We start from the raw sequence: 15,917 nt of genomic DNA, 5'->3' as shown, positions 1-15,917 counted from the left end.
CACAGGAGATGCAGGTTTGATCCCTGGGTCAGGAAGATCCCCTGGAGGAGGAGATGGAAACACACTCCAGTTTTCTTGCCTGGGAAATCCCATGGACAGAGGAACCTGGTGAGCTATAGTCTAGGGACTCAAAGAGTCAGTCACGACTGAGAGACTAAAACAACAACAACAAATTCTTTTAGATAGTCTCCTGTAGCTTTAAGATTATCTTTTCTTTTTGTTGCTATTCTCCTGCCCCTGCTGCTGCTAAGTCACTTCAGTCGTGTCCGATTCTGTGCGACTCCATAGACGGCAGCCCACCAGGCTCCCCCATCCCTGGGATTCTCCAGGCAAGAACACTGGAGTGGGTTGCCATCTCCTTCTCCAGTTAGTGTCACTACCTGTGACTAATTGTATGTATTATCAACAATCTTAGAAGAAAAAAACCTTAAATTTCCTCAAGAGTATATAGTTTATTGTATCTTGAAGTTTAAATTATATCCAATAGAAATACATAGGGATTTTAGGATGAAGTTAAAGAAAATATAGTAGGATAAGTTGGCAATAAAATCAACTTCTCAAGTTAAATACATACTCCATATAGTGATATAATAGGCTTCCCAGGTGGCTCAGTGGTAAAGAATCTGCCTGCAATGCAGGTGACCCAGGTTCGATCCCTGGGTTGGGAAGATCCTCTGGAGAGGTTAACAGCAACTCACTTCTGTTCTTGCCTGGAGAATCCCTATGGACACAGGAGCCTGGCAGGCTACAGTCCACAGGGTTGCAAAGAGTCAGACACGACTGAGCAACTAAGCACAAAGCTTTCATTTTTTTAAATTGAAATAAAACTGATACACAGTATTATGTTAGTAACAGGTATACTACATAGTGATCTGACATTTTCATACACTGTAAAATGATCACTGTGATAAATCTACTAAACATCATGTCCTCATATCAAGTTATTACAATATTATTGACCATACTTATTATGCTATATATTACATCCCTGAGCTTATTTATTTTTTAACTGGAGGTTTGTACCTCTCGGAGAAGGCAATGGCACCCCACTCCAGTACTCTTGCCTGGAAAATCCCATGGATGGAGGAGCCTGGTGAGCTGCAGTCCATGAGGTTGCTGAGGGTCGGACACGACTGAGCAACTTCACTTTCACTTTTCACTTTCATGCATTTATCTCTGTCTGACTTATTTTACTTAGTCTGATACCCTCTAGATCTGTTCATATTATCATAAATGCCACCTTTTTATTTTTTTCATGGATGAGTAACATTCTATTGTGAGTACATATATGTATATGTACACATATTAAATCTTCTTTATTCATCTATCAGTGGATACTTAGGTTCTTTCATATCTCAGTTATTGTGAATAATGCTACTGTGCACAATGGTTTCATATACCTTTTTGAATTAGTACTTTTGTTTTCTTTGGGTAAATAACCAGAAGTGAAATTTTTGAATCATGCTGTTTTCCATAATGGCTGCCCCAATTTACAATACCACCAGCAGTGCATGAGGGTTTCCTATTCTTCTCATCCTTGCCAACAACTGTTATTTGTCATCTTTTTGATGATAGTCATTCTGACAAGTGTGAAGTGACATCTCATTGTGGTTTTGATTTGCATTTCCCCAATGATTAGTGATGATGACCTTCTTTTCATATGTTTGTTGACCCTCTATATAGCTCATTTAGAAAAATGTCTATTCAGGTCCTCTGTGTTTTTTTTTTTTTTGCTGTGCCATGTGGCTTGTGTATCTTAGTTTTCTGACCAGGGATTAAACCTAGGCCACGGCAGTGAAAACACCAAATACTAACCACTGGACTGCTAGGGAATTCTTTGTCCATTTTAGTCAAGTTTGTTTTTTGTTGTTGATTTGATTTATATTTGTATATATTTTGGATATTTACACCTCATCATATATATATTTGCAAATATCTTCTTCCATTTAGTAGGCTGTCTTTTTATTTTAATAATTTCCTTCACTATGAAAATGCTTTTTAATTTGATGTAATCTCATTTCTTACTTTTTGATTCTGTTTCCCTTTCCTGAGGAGGCAGATCCAAAAACATATTGCTCACATTGATGTCAGAAAGTGTACTGTCTGTTCTCTCCTAAGAGTTTTATTATTTCAGGACTTACATCTGTATCTTTAGTCCATTTTGAATTAATTTTTATGTATTACATAAGAAAAGAAATTTCTATTACATAAGAAAATTTTATGTAGTACATAATACTATGTATTACATAGTCCAGTTTCATTCTTTTGCATGTAGCTGTTCAGTTTTCCAAATACAATTTGTTGAAGATGCTTTATTCTCCCCATTGTATATTATTTCCTTCTTGTTACAGATAATTGGCCCTGTAAGCATGGGTTTATTTCTGGGCTCTCTCTTTTGTTCTGTTGATCTATGCATCTGTTTTTGTACTATTGTCATATTATTGGATTACTATAGCTCTGTGGTATAGTTTGAATTTAGAGAGCTTGATACATCCAGCTTTGTTTTTCTTTCTCAAGATTACTTTGGCTACATGGGGTGTTCTGTGTTTCCATACAAATTTTAGAATTATTCTAGTTCTGTGAAGACTACTACCCTTGGCCTTTTGACAGAGGTTGAACTGAATCTGTAGATTGTCTTGAGTAGTATGGCCATTTTAACAATATTAATTCCTCTAATCCATGAGAACATTATAAATTTCCATTTGTTTGTGTTGTCTTCAAATTCTTTTGTCAATGTCTTATAGTTTTCAAAGTATAAAACTGTTACCTTGTTGGTTAAACCTGTTTCTAGGTATTTTAGTCCGTTTGATGGAATTGTAAATAAGATTATTTTCTTGATTCCTCTTTCTGATTGTTTGTAACTAGTTTTCAGGAATGCAACAGATTTCTGTGTATTAGTTTTGGATGCTACAACTTTGCTGAATTCATTTATTAATTCTTATAGTTTTTAGTGGTATCTTTCTTGTTGTTCAGTTGCTCAGTTGTGTCTGACTCTTGCGACCCCATGGACTGCAACACGCCAGGCTTCCCTGTCCTTCACCATCTCCTGGAATTTGCTCAGATGCATGTCCATTGAGTCAGTGATGCCATCCAACCATCTTATCCTCTGTGGTCCCCTTTTCCTCCTGCCTGATGATCTTTCCCAACATCAGGATCTTTTCAAATGAATCAGCTCTTTGCATCTGGTGGCCAAAGTATTGGAGCTTCAGCTTCAGCATCAGTCCTTCCAATGAATATTTAGTGTTGATTTCCTTTAGGATTGGCTGGTTTGATTTCCTTGCAGTCCAAGGGACTTTCAAGAGTGTTTTCCAATACCACAGCTCAAAAGTATCAATTCTTCAGTGTTCAGCCTTCTTTGTGTGTGACTCTCACATCCATACATGACTACTGAAAAAACCATAGCTTTGACTATATGGACCTTTGTTGGCAAAGTAATGTCTCTGCTTTTTAATATGCTGTCTAGGTTGGTCATATCTTTTCTTCCAAGGGACAAGTGTCTTTTAATTTTGTGGCTGCAGTCACCATCTGCGGTGATTCTGGGGCCCAAGAAAATAAAGTCTGTCACTGTTTCCACTTTCTATATGTAGTATCTTGTCACCTGCAAACAGTGGCAGTTTTATATCTTCCTTTCTAATTTGTACTTCTTTGACTTCATTTTCTTGTCTGTTGCTGTGGCTAGGATTTTCAGCACTTTGTTGAATAAAAGTGTGAGTGTATATATCCTTGTCTTGTTCCTGATCTTAGAAATGCTTTCAGTTTTTCACCATCGAGTGTAGTGTTTGCTGTAGGTTTGTCCTTTATGATGCTGAGGTTTGTTACCTCTATAATTACTTTGTTAATACTTTATCATAAATGGATATTGAATTTTATCAAACGCTTTTCCTGGAGTTGTTTTTGTAGGCCTTTTTGTTCGTTTCTTCTTTTACTATCTTCTTTTGTGATTTGATGACTATCTTTAGTGTTATGTTTGAATTCCTTTTTTTGTTTTATGTTTGTATCTATTGTAGATTTTTGGTTTGTGATTACCATGAGGTTCATGTATAACTATATATATGAAACTTTATAACTATAAAACTATATAACTAGGTGCATGGCTCAGTGGTTGTGGGGATTGTTCCAGCTTGCTGGTGGGTAGGTAAGCTCCTGGTACTGATAGGCTAGAGGGAAAATTCCAGAATTGTACTTGTCAGTGCTGAATTTATTGCCATAGAATGAGTTCCCCAAAATGGGTGCTGCCATTATCTCCATCCTCAAAGTGAGTCCCAATTGACTCCTGCTTCTCTGGGAGGTTCTCCAAAATCAGCAAGTTGTTCTGACCCAGGCTCTTTTTGAATTACTGCCTCTGTGCTGGGACTCAAGGTGTGAAATTTTGTGTGTACACTTTATGAGCCAAGTCTGTTTCCTATATTTCTCTGGGTCTCTTGAATTTAAGCACTGCTGGATTTCAAAGCCAAACATTTTTGGGGCTTATCTCCCTGGCGCTGGACTCCTAGGCTGGGGACCCCAATGTGGGTCTTGAACTCTCAGATCCTTGGGGAAGACCTCTAAGATTGTGATTTTCCTCCTATTTGTGTGTCACTGACCCAGGCTTGAGGGTCCTGCCTGTACTCTAAACGACATCTCTTCTTTTCCTATCTTCATCATTGTGGCTCCTTCTTTATATCTTTAGTTGTGGTAAATCTTTTCTGCTGGTCTTCAGTTCATTCTCATAGAAGTTGCTCTGTAATTAGTTATAATTTTGGTGTGATTGTGGGAGGAAAGTTCAGGGTTTTTCTACTTTGCCATCTTAGCCACATCTGATTCTTTCTTATATTTCTATCTCTCGGCTAAAAGTTCCCATTTATGAATACAAATTGTTCACATTTCTACCCCCACCCCCGCCCCCGCCATATCCTTTCATGTGTTAATCATATCTATTTTAATTCTCTGTCTGATAGTTTCAACATCCAGGTCATCTCTGAATCTGATTCTGTTGATTGCTTATTTGTTTGTTAGTCTCTTAATTGATTGAATGTTAGACATCCTGTAGAACAAAAGACACTGAAGTGAATAATATTTATATGTGGGAATGAGCTTGCCTCTTCTCAGGAAGTATGTGTGAAGACTGAGTCAAACTGGTCAGGAGTTGAACTGAAATTTGGTTTTATTGTTGCTATGATTACCTTCAGTTCAACATAGGCTTCAAACTTCCCTCAAAATACTTTTTACTTAGAGACTGGAGTTGAGCCTTTGGGGTGAGATCTTCTTAGCATTCCTGCCACTTCTTCAAACTCTGCCCTGTATATATTAAAGATTTTAATCAGGAGAAAGTATCCTTCCCTTCACCCAGTGCAGTGTTTCTCAACTTTTTTTTGTAATATCATCTACTAAGGAGTGTTTTAAGATACTTTTTTCCTGACTTCTTATGAAATTTTAATACCAGAAATATACTGTGTGTCTTTATATACTGTGGCCCTTTGGAAGGCCATAATGAATTAATATTTTAGATTTTATTTTATTTTTTGCCTACAAATAATGTAGTGTTCCCCACTTTGGGGAAGATATTTATCCTGTGGAGAATGTATGCCCCAGTGGTATGTGACATCTACTACCATTTGTTTAAGATCCTGGGTTCAGGACTGTTTTCCTATTTCTTCCCCCAACATAGAAGCTTTTTCTTCTATTCTTCCCCAAGCAGCAATGAGCCTTTCTCTATGCCCTAAAGGCAATAGGTTTGTTTCCCTCTACCCTGGAGGATTATGTCTTTTGAAAGAAGAGTTGAGGCAGAGGGTTAGTTGTCTTTTTCCCCCTTGTCCTTATCACTGGGTAATCCCCAACTGTATGTCTGTGTTACTGAGGGAGGTTCTATCTGCTTTCTTGCACAACTCCCATGCCATGGAGTTTTAAAGAAAGGTCTTAATAGTGAGTATAAATTCCTCTTGTTTCTGTGGGTACTAGAGATTCTTTGCTCTGCACTAGCTCATGCTTGGGCTTAAGAATTTGTTAAAATTTTATCTGACTTTTTCTTACCTGTTTTGTATGGTTACTCCCATCTTTATCCAAAGGTGAGAAAGTCTGTGTGTATCTTCTCTTAGATACTTGATTGATATATGATTTCAGCTCTTTGATGAGCTCAAATAAAGCTGAATTTTTAGCTTATCTAGATTTTTCTTATTGTTAGCCTTGAAGTAATACTATTTTCAGCTTTTTATGTTCTTGGAAGAACTGGAATTTGGTGTACACCTTTAGAGTCTTTTATGATACAAACTCAAAACTGAAGTTTTTATGTGGGAAAGCCTTTAGTTCATAACCTCCACTTTGACTTTCCCTTTATTCAGTAGTTGTTTAGCAAGATAAGCATTATTTCTAAGCAGATATTATTTGCAGGGGAAGGGAGGTGGAGTGTGAGAAGCATTTTCTTATCTTTTGTTAAATTTTAATATTAAAATTTATGTTTTTTTAGAGCTTGTTGAATTGTTCTCTGTGAGTTTAGAAGTAAAATTTAAAACCTCTGTTGGTGATTCACCTGTCTAGTTCTTATGTTTGCATTTTGCAAACATGTTCTATAAAGATTTGTCTACCTCATTTTCACAGCAAATATTTATCAAGCACTTGTGCTATGCCAGGTATTGTCCCAGGTACTGGGCTTCTAAGAGATGATTCTTGACATTCTAGAATGGTGACTCAATATGGAAGGTAGTAAGAAACATAATTAAAATACAGAATGTAATCATATTAGGGAAACATTGGGAACAGTTCCTGGGAAAATCTTAGAAACAATTGCTGTTTGGGTTTAGGTATAACTTTCCAGAAAGACTTTGTGAGCAAAAGTCTGAAGGATGAGAAGAGTTTAGTCAGGTGAAAGGTGGGGATGTATAAGGAGAAGAGTATTTTGAGTTGGAGAGAATGGTATGCATAAAATCCTAGAAACAATACAATGAGTTTAGGAGATTGAAGACAACTCAGTATTGCTGGAATATAAGTAGTGAGAGATAACTAAGGAAAGATCAGTGACAGATAATGATGATGGGCTTTATATAGCATAACTTATTTGGTTATTTGTTAATTATGTTTGCATGTATTAATAGTCACTATTGGAATTGATTGGGAATCCAATAGTCACTATTGGGTTGGGACAAAGGTAAAGATACCAATAATCGGTTGCAATAATCCAGTTAAGAGATGGTAGTGACTTGAATGAAAATGGTAGAGTGGAAATGGAGAGCACTAGATGAATTTGGAAGGTAGTTTGAGGTTTATTGGGGCTTCCCTGGTGGCTCAGAGGTTAAAACGTCTGCCTACAATGCGGGAGACCTGGGTTCGATCCCTGGGTCGGGAAGATCCCCTGGAGAAGGCAATGGCAATCCACTCCAGTATTCTTGCCCAGAGAATCGCATGGAGAGAGGAGCCTGGTGGGCTACAGTCCACGGGGTTTCAAAGAGTTGGACACAACTGAGTGACTTCACTTCACTTCACTTGAGGTTTATAGTAACTGTATCTGGGTGGTGAAAGAGAACAAAGTAATAAAGATGATATCCCAGCTTCTGGATTAGGAAACTGTGATAAGGGTAATGTAAGTTAATAAGATTGGAGTAAGCAGGAGCTGCAGCAGGCTTTTGAGGAGATGATGTCCTTTGGTTCAGTCCAAGGGTGAAGTGCCAATGGCTCAGTGAAGTGTAATATCCTGTAGACAGCTAGTTTATGAGTTTGAGCTCAAGAACAAGATTTTGATGAGATATATAGATATGGGAAGGATAAGTACAAGATAGTGATTGAAGCCATGGAAGGGAGTATTGGACAGGTATCTGAGGAAATATTGACATCCAAGAGAGCTGTAGAGGCTGAGGAGTCAGTGAACAGGTGGATACTGCCAAATGGTAGAGGAGCAACAGGGAATAAAAGTCACCTGGACCAGGGAAGATAATATCTTAAGAAAAAGAGTACCCAACATTGTTGAATGTTGCAGCAAGATCAAGTTAAATAGAGGCTGAGATGACACTTTGCATTGGAAAATGAGACATTGGTCTTGAAAAGAGTTATTTTGTTTCTTTATTTTTTGGTGTAAAAAGCTTTATTGTTTCTATTTGGCCCAAGGTTTGAGAGAGGGTTCCAGAGTGGATAAACACCTACCTAGTGGCTGCAGAGAGGGGCTTCAGGCAGAAGCCCCTGACATTAGGGGGCTCCTCAAAGGCCACTGAGCTCCAGAGGCTCCTAGTCATGCTTGAAGGTGAGCCTTTCAAAGATATTCACCCAGCGCAGCCTGGGGACCAGCCAGCCTGCAGAGGCTTGTCAGGTAGCCACCTATCTTCTTGAATTTCACCTGCTCCTGGAAGTGGCTTTCCCTAAAGTCAGAGAGATGCGGTTTGCGTGGGTGGACCCCAGGCCATGAAGATCTTAAGGGCCTGGTGGAGGTTCTTCTCCATGAGAATGGTGGCTTCCACACCATCCTAGATTTTATCCCACTCATTTTGAGATGGCTTCTGCATGTCCTGGAAGAGAGTGCAGCTATTGCGCTGGTTTTGCATTTTCAAGAGACTCTTGGTGCCTTGTGCTTCTCTTAGGTCAGTTCATCCAATTCACTGTAAAAGTGGCCCACATCCTTCTGGTCAAAACAGAAGCCCAGAGAGAGGTGGGTGTCAGAGGCCCACAGATGCATGTTGACCAGGCAGTTGACAGTGGCCTTCATGGTTGTGGAATGATTCTGACAAATCTGGGAGCTCATGGTTGATCAGTAATCAGGAGTTAAGCTCAAAAACTGATGTTGGCTGGTCCAGGTGATCGAGTGCAGCTGAATGGCTGATTATGAAGGTTGTGACTGGACTAAAGGTTTGGAGGCTGGAGCAAGGGGTTTCCCTGTGTCTGTTCTGTCCAAACACTGTTGAAGCAAGAGACCTGCCGGGATTGACTATGGAGTGTACTGTGAGATTAGTAATTTTAATAGAGTAGTTGGAGCACCAACTTGCGGTATCATGGGCAGCAGATGGTAAGGAAGTAGAAACAATGTTCTGAGAAGTTTGGCTATGGCAGAAAGGAAGAGAGTAATTAATCATAATGGTTTAAAGTATGGGAACTAAAATCACATTATTAATACCTTTGTTTGAATGTGTGCTCTGTCAGTTACTAGTTTTATGAAGTTGGGCAAACCACTCTGTCTCTCTAAGACTGAATTTTCTTCAACTCTAAAGCAGAGGTACTATATAATTATTGAAAAGGGTGGCTTGAGAATGACATGAAACATATCTTCAGTTATTACAAATATACAAATACACTTAGAATGAAGTAGGATATTTAAAATTCAACTTATTTATTTCATTAAACATTTATATAGTCTTGCTATGTGCCAGGAACTGTTTTAAGTAATTAACAATATTCCTCAAATATCAGCTATTTTATTTTGGAAGAAGGCAATGTTAGTTTGGGTCCTCTGAGAAGAAAATGCCAAAATAAGATTAGAAATATAAGATATTTATTGGGGGAAATATCTGTGAAGAAAAAAATGAGGAAGGGGCTAAGGAAGATGGGGAGAGTCTTCAGATTAACAGGCTAATCAAACCACTGCACAGGAGAGAGCAAAGGAAGGAGAGTTGGGTAGGAAGAGTCTTAGAATGTAGCACAGTTCCTACAGAGTTTTGGTAAGGCTGATGTAGAATTCTCAAGCCAAAGTTGCATGCCAACACTGGGCCACATCTCACAAGAATGGGCTTGTGTCCCCGCATCGGCACCCCTGGTATGCTCACTCATTGCTAGAAGCGGTTCTTAGGAAGTGTGGCCTAGGCTTAAACATGGGATGGATTCAGAGCCCAGTAGGTGGGGACATTGGTCAGCTAAACTTTTTCACAGAAGGAGATCAAGTGGCACATTTTTATGACTATCAAAAAGGCTGAGGATTATTTTTAAGGGCATACATTTAAATAGTATTAATGTGCATGACTATGTAATTTTCCCCCCAGCAGATTTCAGCTGGCTGCATCTAAATGTGCAGGTATATATTAATAGTTGGAATAACTGGAGTTTCTTCAGGAAGTAAATTGACCAAAGGGTGAGGTGGAGGTATTAGTAAGATAATTGTTTAGTTGCTAAGTCGTTTCTGACTCTTTTGTGACCCTATGAACTGTAGCCTGCCAGGCTCCTCTGTCCATGGGATTTCTCAGGTAAGAATACTGAAGTGGGTTGCTACTTACTTCTCCAGGGGATCTTCCTGACCCAGGGATCAAACCTGTGTCTCTTCTTTGGCGGGCAGATTCTTTACCACTGAGCCACCTGGGAAGCCCTAGTAAGATAATAGGGAATGAAATCTAAAGTGGATAGGAAAGAGGATGAGGAAAGTAGGTGGTTGACAGGGAGAAAGTATGTGGCATAATCTCCTTGTGTCTGGGGTAGTGTCTGTACAATCTATATTTTTCTTCAATATTCCTTAGTATTCAATTCTACCTCCATTATTGGCTTATTGATTACTTTTGTTTTTATTATTTTATTGGTTACCCTGGTTGGCTCCTGGGAACTAAGCACTAAGCTTTTTAAAATATTTTGTCTGATAAGAATGTATTTTCTTATTCCCAAGTCCTGGGACTGTGCTGTACCTGTTTGATCAAATAGTGTGTATTAACACACTAACATGCTGCATCTGAAGTGGATGAGAGTTAGGGATTTTTTTAGTTTTAGAAGCCTAGTTTTAGTTTAGAAGCCACATGGGGAAGGGAAGAGAATACCAATCATGCCCTGTGTGACTCTGTTTGCTCAACAAAAAATTTCTGAGTACTTACTATATGCTAGACGTTCAAGATCTTTCACTATTTTCTTGGTTTTGGCTTAGCAGTTAGAATCAAACTTGGTATGTTATGACTATACTCCATATGAATTTTCTGCCTCTATATACAGTATCACCCCATTCCTTTTAACATTCTAATTATACTGCTTATCCTAGTCCTTTAAGCTGATACTGAATTCAAATTGCTCCATTTGAAAGTATTTTGTGCTAGTAATTGTCTGGTGTGTTTAAGACTCAAATCATGAGTCATGACCCATTAGTAACTTTTGAAAACAATTTAATGGATCTTGAACAACATTTTAAAAGGGAAAAGCATGGTAGTTTAAATATTAGCTTATTGGAATTAAATAGAATTCTGAGTATTTTACTGTTTTTCACCAAATGAAAGGCAATTTCACAGTGCAACCTGATAGTTTATATTAGAGACTATCACACTTGGTGAGGTTTAATGTTGTTTTCTAAAACTTTTGTTTCACTCTGGCATTAAAAATCAATCAGAAAACTCCGGTTCATGGTCAAAACAGTTTGAAAATCAGTGTACTAGACCATTCACGTTGTCTTGCTGAATCATGCCTCTGTGATCTAGGATGCATGCCTGTGTGTTGGGTAACAAACCTAGGGCCATAGTCTAAGGCTGTATGATAATTTGGACTTTGACTTCATTAGTTTTATGCTTTACTTTCATTCAGCTTGTGATTTTATTACACATCCTATTGTCTTTTCTTTTATTGTTTTTAAAAAATATTTATTTTTAATTGATTGATAATTGGTTTACAATATTGGTTTGATTTCTGTCATACATCAACATAAATTAACTATAGGTGAACTTATGTCCCTTATGCCCCTTCCCTCCCACCTCCCTCCCATTCCCCCTCACCCCAGGTTATTACACAGCCCCTGTTTGAGTTCCCTGAGTCATACAGCAAATTCCCATTGACTATCTATTTACATATGTTAGTGTATATGCATCCATGCTACTCTCTCCATTTATCTCACCCTCTTCCTCTTGTCCATAAGTCTGTTCTCCATGTCTGTGTCTCTAGTGCTGCTCTGCACATAGATTTGTCAGTACCATCCTTCTAGATTCCATATATGTATATTAATATATGATATTTGTTTTTCTCTTTTTGACTTACTTCACTCTGTATAATAGGCTCTAGGTTCATTCACCTCATTTTTCCAAAGTTTTCTTCCTCTCATTTTTTTTTTTCTCTTTCTTCTACTTATCCTCTCTCTGCACCTTCTTTTTCTGTCTTTTGTGGCTCTGCTGGTAGACTTGGTTTTAATTAAATAAAATCATTACCACCTGCTAGGGGAAAATCATTACTTTTTCCTGGTTAGTGAAATTGATAAATATAAGATCACTTCAGTTGTTTCATTTTTAATCGCTCTCATTTGTTTTTGTTGCTTCTTATACCTGGGGCCTTTTGGAAATATTTCTGAGTTCATGGTTTGTGTAAATGATTAAGGGTCCTTGAGAAAAGTGGCATGCTGATATATCAGATGTCTGTTTATGTTTTAGTTTTTACTTTGGGAAGGGTAAGATGTGTTTTCACTGACAGATGAGGAAACTGAGGTGCAAAGAAATGACATGAATCTGCTTCACCTTTTGCATACTGGGAAACATGGAAGAAAGCTGAGTGCTCAAGAATTGATGCTTTTGAACTGTGGTGTTGGAGAAGACTCTTGAGAGTCCCTTGGACTGCAAGGAGATCCAACCAGTCCATTCTAAAGGAGATCAGTCCTGGGTGTTCTTTGGAAGGAATAATGCTAAAGCTGAAGCTCCAGTACTTTGACCACCTCATGCGAAGAGTTGACTCATTGGAAAGGACTCTGATGCTGGGAGGGATTGGGGGCAGGAGGAGAAGGGGATGACAGAGGATGAGATGGCTGGATGGCATCATTGACTCGATGGACGTTGAGTCTCAGTGAACTCCGGGAGTTGGTGATGCACAGGAAGGCCTAGCGTGCTGCGGTTCATGGGGTCGCAAAGGGTTGGACACGACTGAACGACTGAACTGAACTGAAACGTGGCAGTCTTTTGTATCAAACAGATCCTCCAGTACTAATCATAGTGAATAGTATTAAGTTGAGAATGCATTTGACTATTCCTGAAAAGATGTAAAGACTGTCTCTGTGGACACAGATACCATGATTCTATCTAACTCTTCTTGTCTTGATTTTATACCCACATATCCTCTTCACTTCAAAAAGATATTCTCAAAGTGAGCTGAATAGCAATTCAGTTGAGGGTTTTATTTATTTGTTTATTTATTGGCCAGGAAAAGTTTTCTCCGTTTGCCAGGGCTGTGCATATCTTCCTTGTGAGCACTTTACACTGTGAAACAGAATGCTCAAATAGATGATTTTAGAAAGCTACTTGCTGCAAACTATGTGCTTTAGATCTGTTTAACAGCCTGACATGAACTGCTGTCACTGGGCATTAGGGTAGCTGCAATATTGCCTGTCATTAATAGTTTCTGCTACTCTGCCATCGTAATTGCTGACCTTAGCTTAGTCCTCTGCTGTGAATTAGAAGTTCTTTTAAGAGGGAATATTAATGAAACAAAGTTAAATTCCTCAGCAATTTGCAACTGGAATTGAAGATAGCCTCCATTTCATTTATAAAAGAGAATGACTTTGAATCTACAAACATTGCTATTGTGACTTCAAAATGCATGAAAATAATTATATTTAGAAGCATTTCTTTTTGAGGAGGTGGAAAAGGGTATTTTTCTCACTTTATAAAATTCTTAGAAGAATTTAAAACACTTTTTCTGAAGAACTAATATAAATAAAGGGGCTTTTATACCTGCCAATGCAGGAGTCTTAAGAGATGCGGGTTCGATCCCTGGGTCTGTAAGATGCCCTGGAGGAGGGCATGGCAACCCACTCCAGTATTCTTACCTGGAGAATCCCCATGGACAGAGGAGCCTGGCGGGCTACAGTCCATGAGGTCGCAAAGAGTCAGACATGACTGAGCAATGATGCACAGAACAGCATATATATATATATATATATATATATATATTTCATCAGCTGAAGAATTACTTAATGAAAGGTATAAGAAGGAGAAATGCCTTCTTTTCATCACCATGTACTTTGCTAATTTTAAATAAAAAACTGGCCCAGGACATTATTTCTTCAGAAATGCACACTGAAGCATACAGCATATCCTATCCTGTCTTTAAATGTGGATTTGTCATGTTTTACTCATCTTCCGAGACATAGCATATGTATACATTGAGTCTTTATATTTTTATAGTGGAAACGAAATGAAAGTTGAGTGATATGGTTATTGTACTGAGTCATGCATCAGGCTAATCATGGAAATGACTATCAGACTGATAGAAATGTGACTGATTTTGGGAACTTGATAGTTGTGATGAGTTAAAAAATGCTTTATTATTGGGACATATATAATTTTAGAAATTAAAAAGAAACTGTTTTATTTTAAATCTCTCATAATCCTCTCATATGGGATACCTGACACCAAGGAATCCATGATCATAGAATCTAGAAACTGAAGATTATCTCCACTGTAATATTCTAATCACTTCATTTTTTTTTAAATGAAGACTTTATCTTGAAATTGTAGCTAATTTCTAGTAACTTATTTCAGTGAAAATAATTTCTTTAATGTATTGCTTCAAATAAATGTTTTGCTTTTGAGATTGCTTCCTTTAGGTTAAATTCTTTGCTTCTATTTTTCCTAAGTTTGGGGGCCATTACTGGTTCATCTATCTTCCTGTTATGGATGGATATTCAGTAGAATAGCAAAAGTTACTAGCAGGAGGAGTTATGCAGTTCATCTGGCATTTGAGTTTTATTTAATACATCAACATGATTCTATTAATTGTGAATGTTGCTATGGAACTGAATATTCACAGGGCCTTCAGAAACAGCATTAGGGCTCACTCTATATATATTTTGGGTGTTTCCTGATGGCTCAGAGGGTAAAGAATCTGCCTGCAGTGCAGGAGACATAAGAGACATGGGTTCGTTCCCCAGGTTAGGAAGATCCCCTGGAGAAGGGAATGGCAACTCATTCCAGTATTCTTGCATGATAACCCAGAGGAGCCTCGTGGGCTACAGTCGAAAAGGTTGCAAAGGGTCAGACACGACTAAGCAACTAAGCACACAGACGTATATATAGTTGATCGATGTTACTAGTCCTGTTCAGGGCTTCCCTGGTGACTCAGATGTTAAGAATCCGTCTGCAATTCGGGATACCTGGGTTCGATTCCTGGGTTGGGAAGATCCCCTGGAGGAGGGCATGGTAACCCACTCCAGTATTCTTGCCTGGAGAATCCCCATGGACAGAGGAGCCTGGCGGGCTACAGTCCATGGAGTTGCAAAGAGTCAGACATGACTGAGCAACTAAGCACAGCATAGCAAAGTCCAGTTCAAATGATGGAAAGATGTTAGGATTGAATTTTTAGGTGTGCTTATAGGCACCTGGAGAAGGCAATGGCACCCTACTCCAGTACTCTTGCCTGGAAATCCCATGGACAGAGGAGCCTGGTCGGCTGCAGTCCATGGGGTCGCTAAGAGTCGGACACCACTGAGCGACTTCACTTTCACTTTTCATTTTCATGCATTGGAGAGGGAAATGGCAACCCACTTCAGTGTTCTTGCCTGGAGAATCCCAGGGATGGGGGAGCCTGGTGGGCTGCTGTCTATGGGGTCTCACAGAGTTGGGCACGACTGAAGCGACTTAGCAGCAGCAGCATAGGCACCTTGTACACCTAGTCCAGATGTTGGCCCAATGAGTTATAGTCTTAAGACATTATAATAAGCCTGGATCTGGCCAGGGGATCCAAATGCTACCCTTCTCTGTATCGTTTACTTTCTATTTTTCAAAGTGGAAAATTTATTTGCAAGTTGAATAAAATTTTATTTCATGGCTACAGGATAGAACAATAGGCCTGAATGAAAGATAGTCACAGGGGGTGGCGGCGCTGGCAGATAGAGGACTCTGCTATCCCTTCTCTGTGAAGGGAATTTGACTAGAAGATTTTATTTGACTATCTGTCATCACCCACTCTCTCAGAAGTCTACTGAAATAATGTTTCAAAAATAGGCATCTATGTCAAGACCTAATCAACCTGATATCTCTGTTACTTGTCTGGCAAGAAAACTCTAATTCCCACCCAATACCAGTTCAAAG

At 38.7% G+C, this 15,917-nt stretch overlaps 1 non-coding gene across 1 annotated transcript; it reads left to right on the top strand.

Annotated features, from left to right (window-relative positions):
• The first annotated feature begins 597 nt into the window (after positions 1–597).
• On the top strand, positions 598–668 carry TRNAC-GCA. The gene has a single exon. It is a non-coding gene; the product is annotated as a tRNA-Cys (tRNA).
• The last annotated feature ends 15,249 nt before the right edge of the window (positions 669–15,917 follow it).

This window comes from Bubalus bubalis, chromosome 11, assembly GCF_019923935.1.
Source record: "Bubalus bubalis isolate 160015118507 breed Murrah chromosome 11, NDDB_SH_1, whole genome shotgun sequence".
Taxonomy (NCBI): domain Eukaryota; kingdom Metazoa; phylum Chordata; class Mammalia; order Artiodactyla; family Bovidae; genus Bubalus; species Bubalus bubalis.
This window is presented reverse-complemented; position numbering and strand designations above follow the sequence as displayed.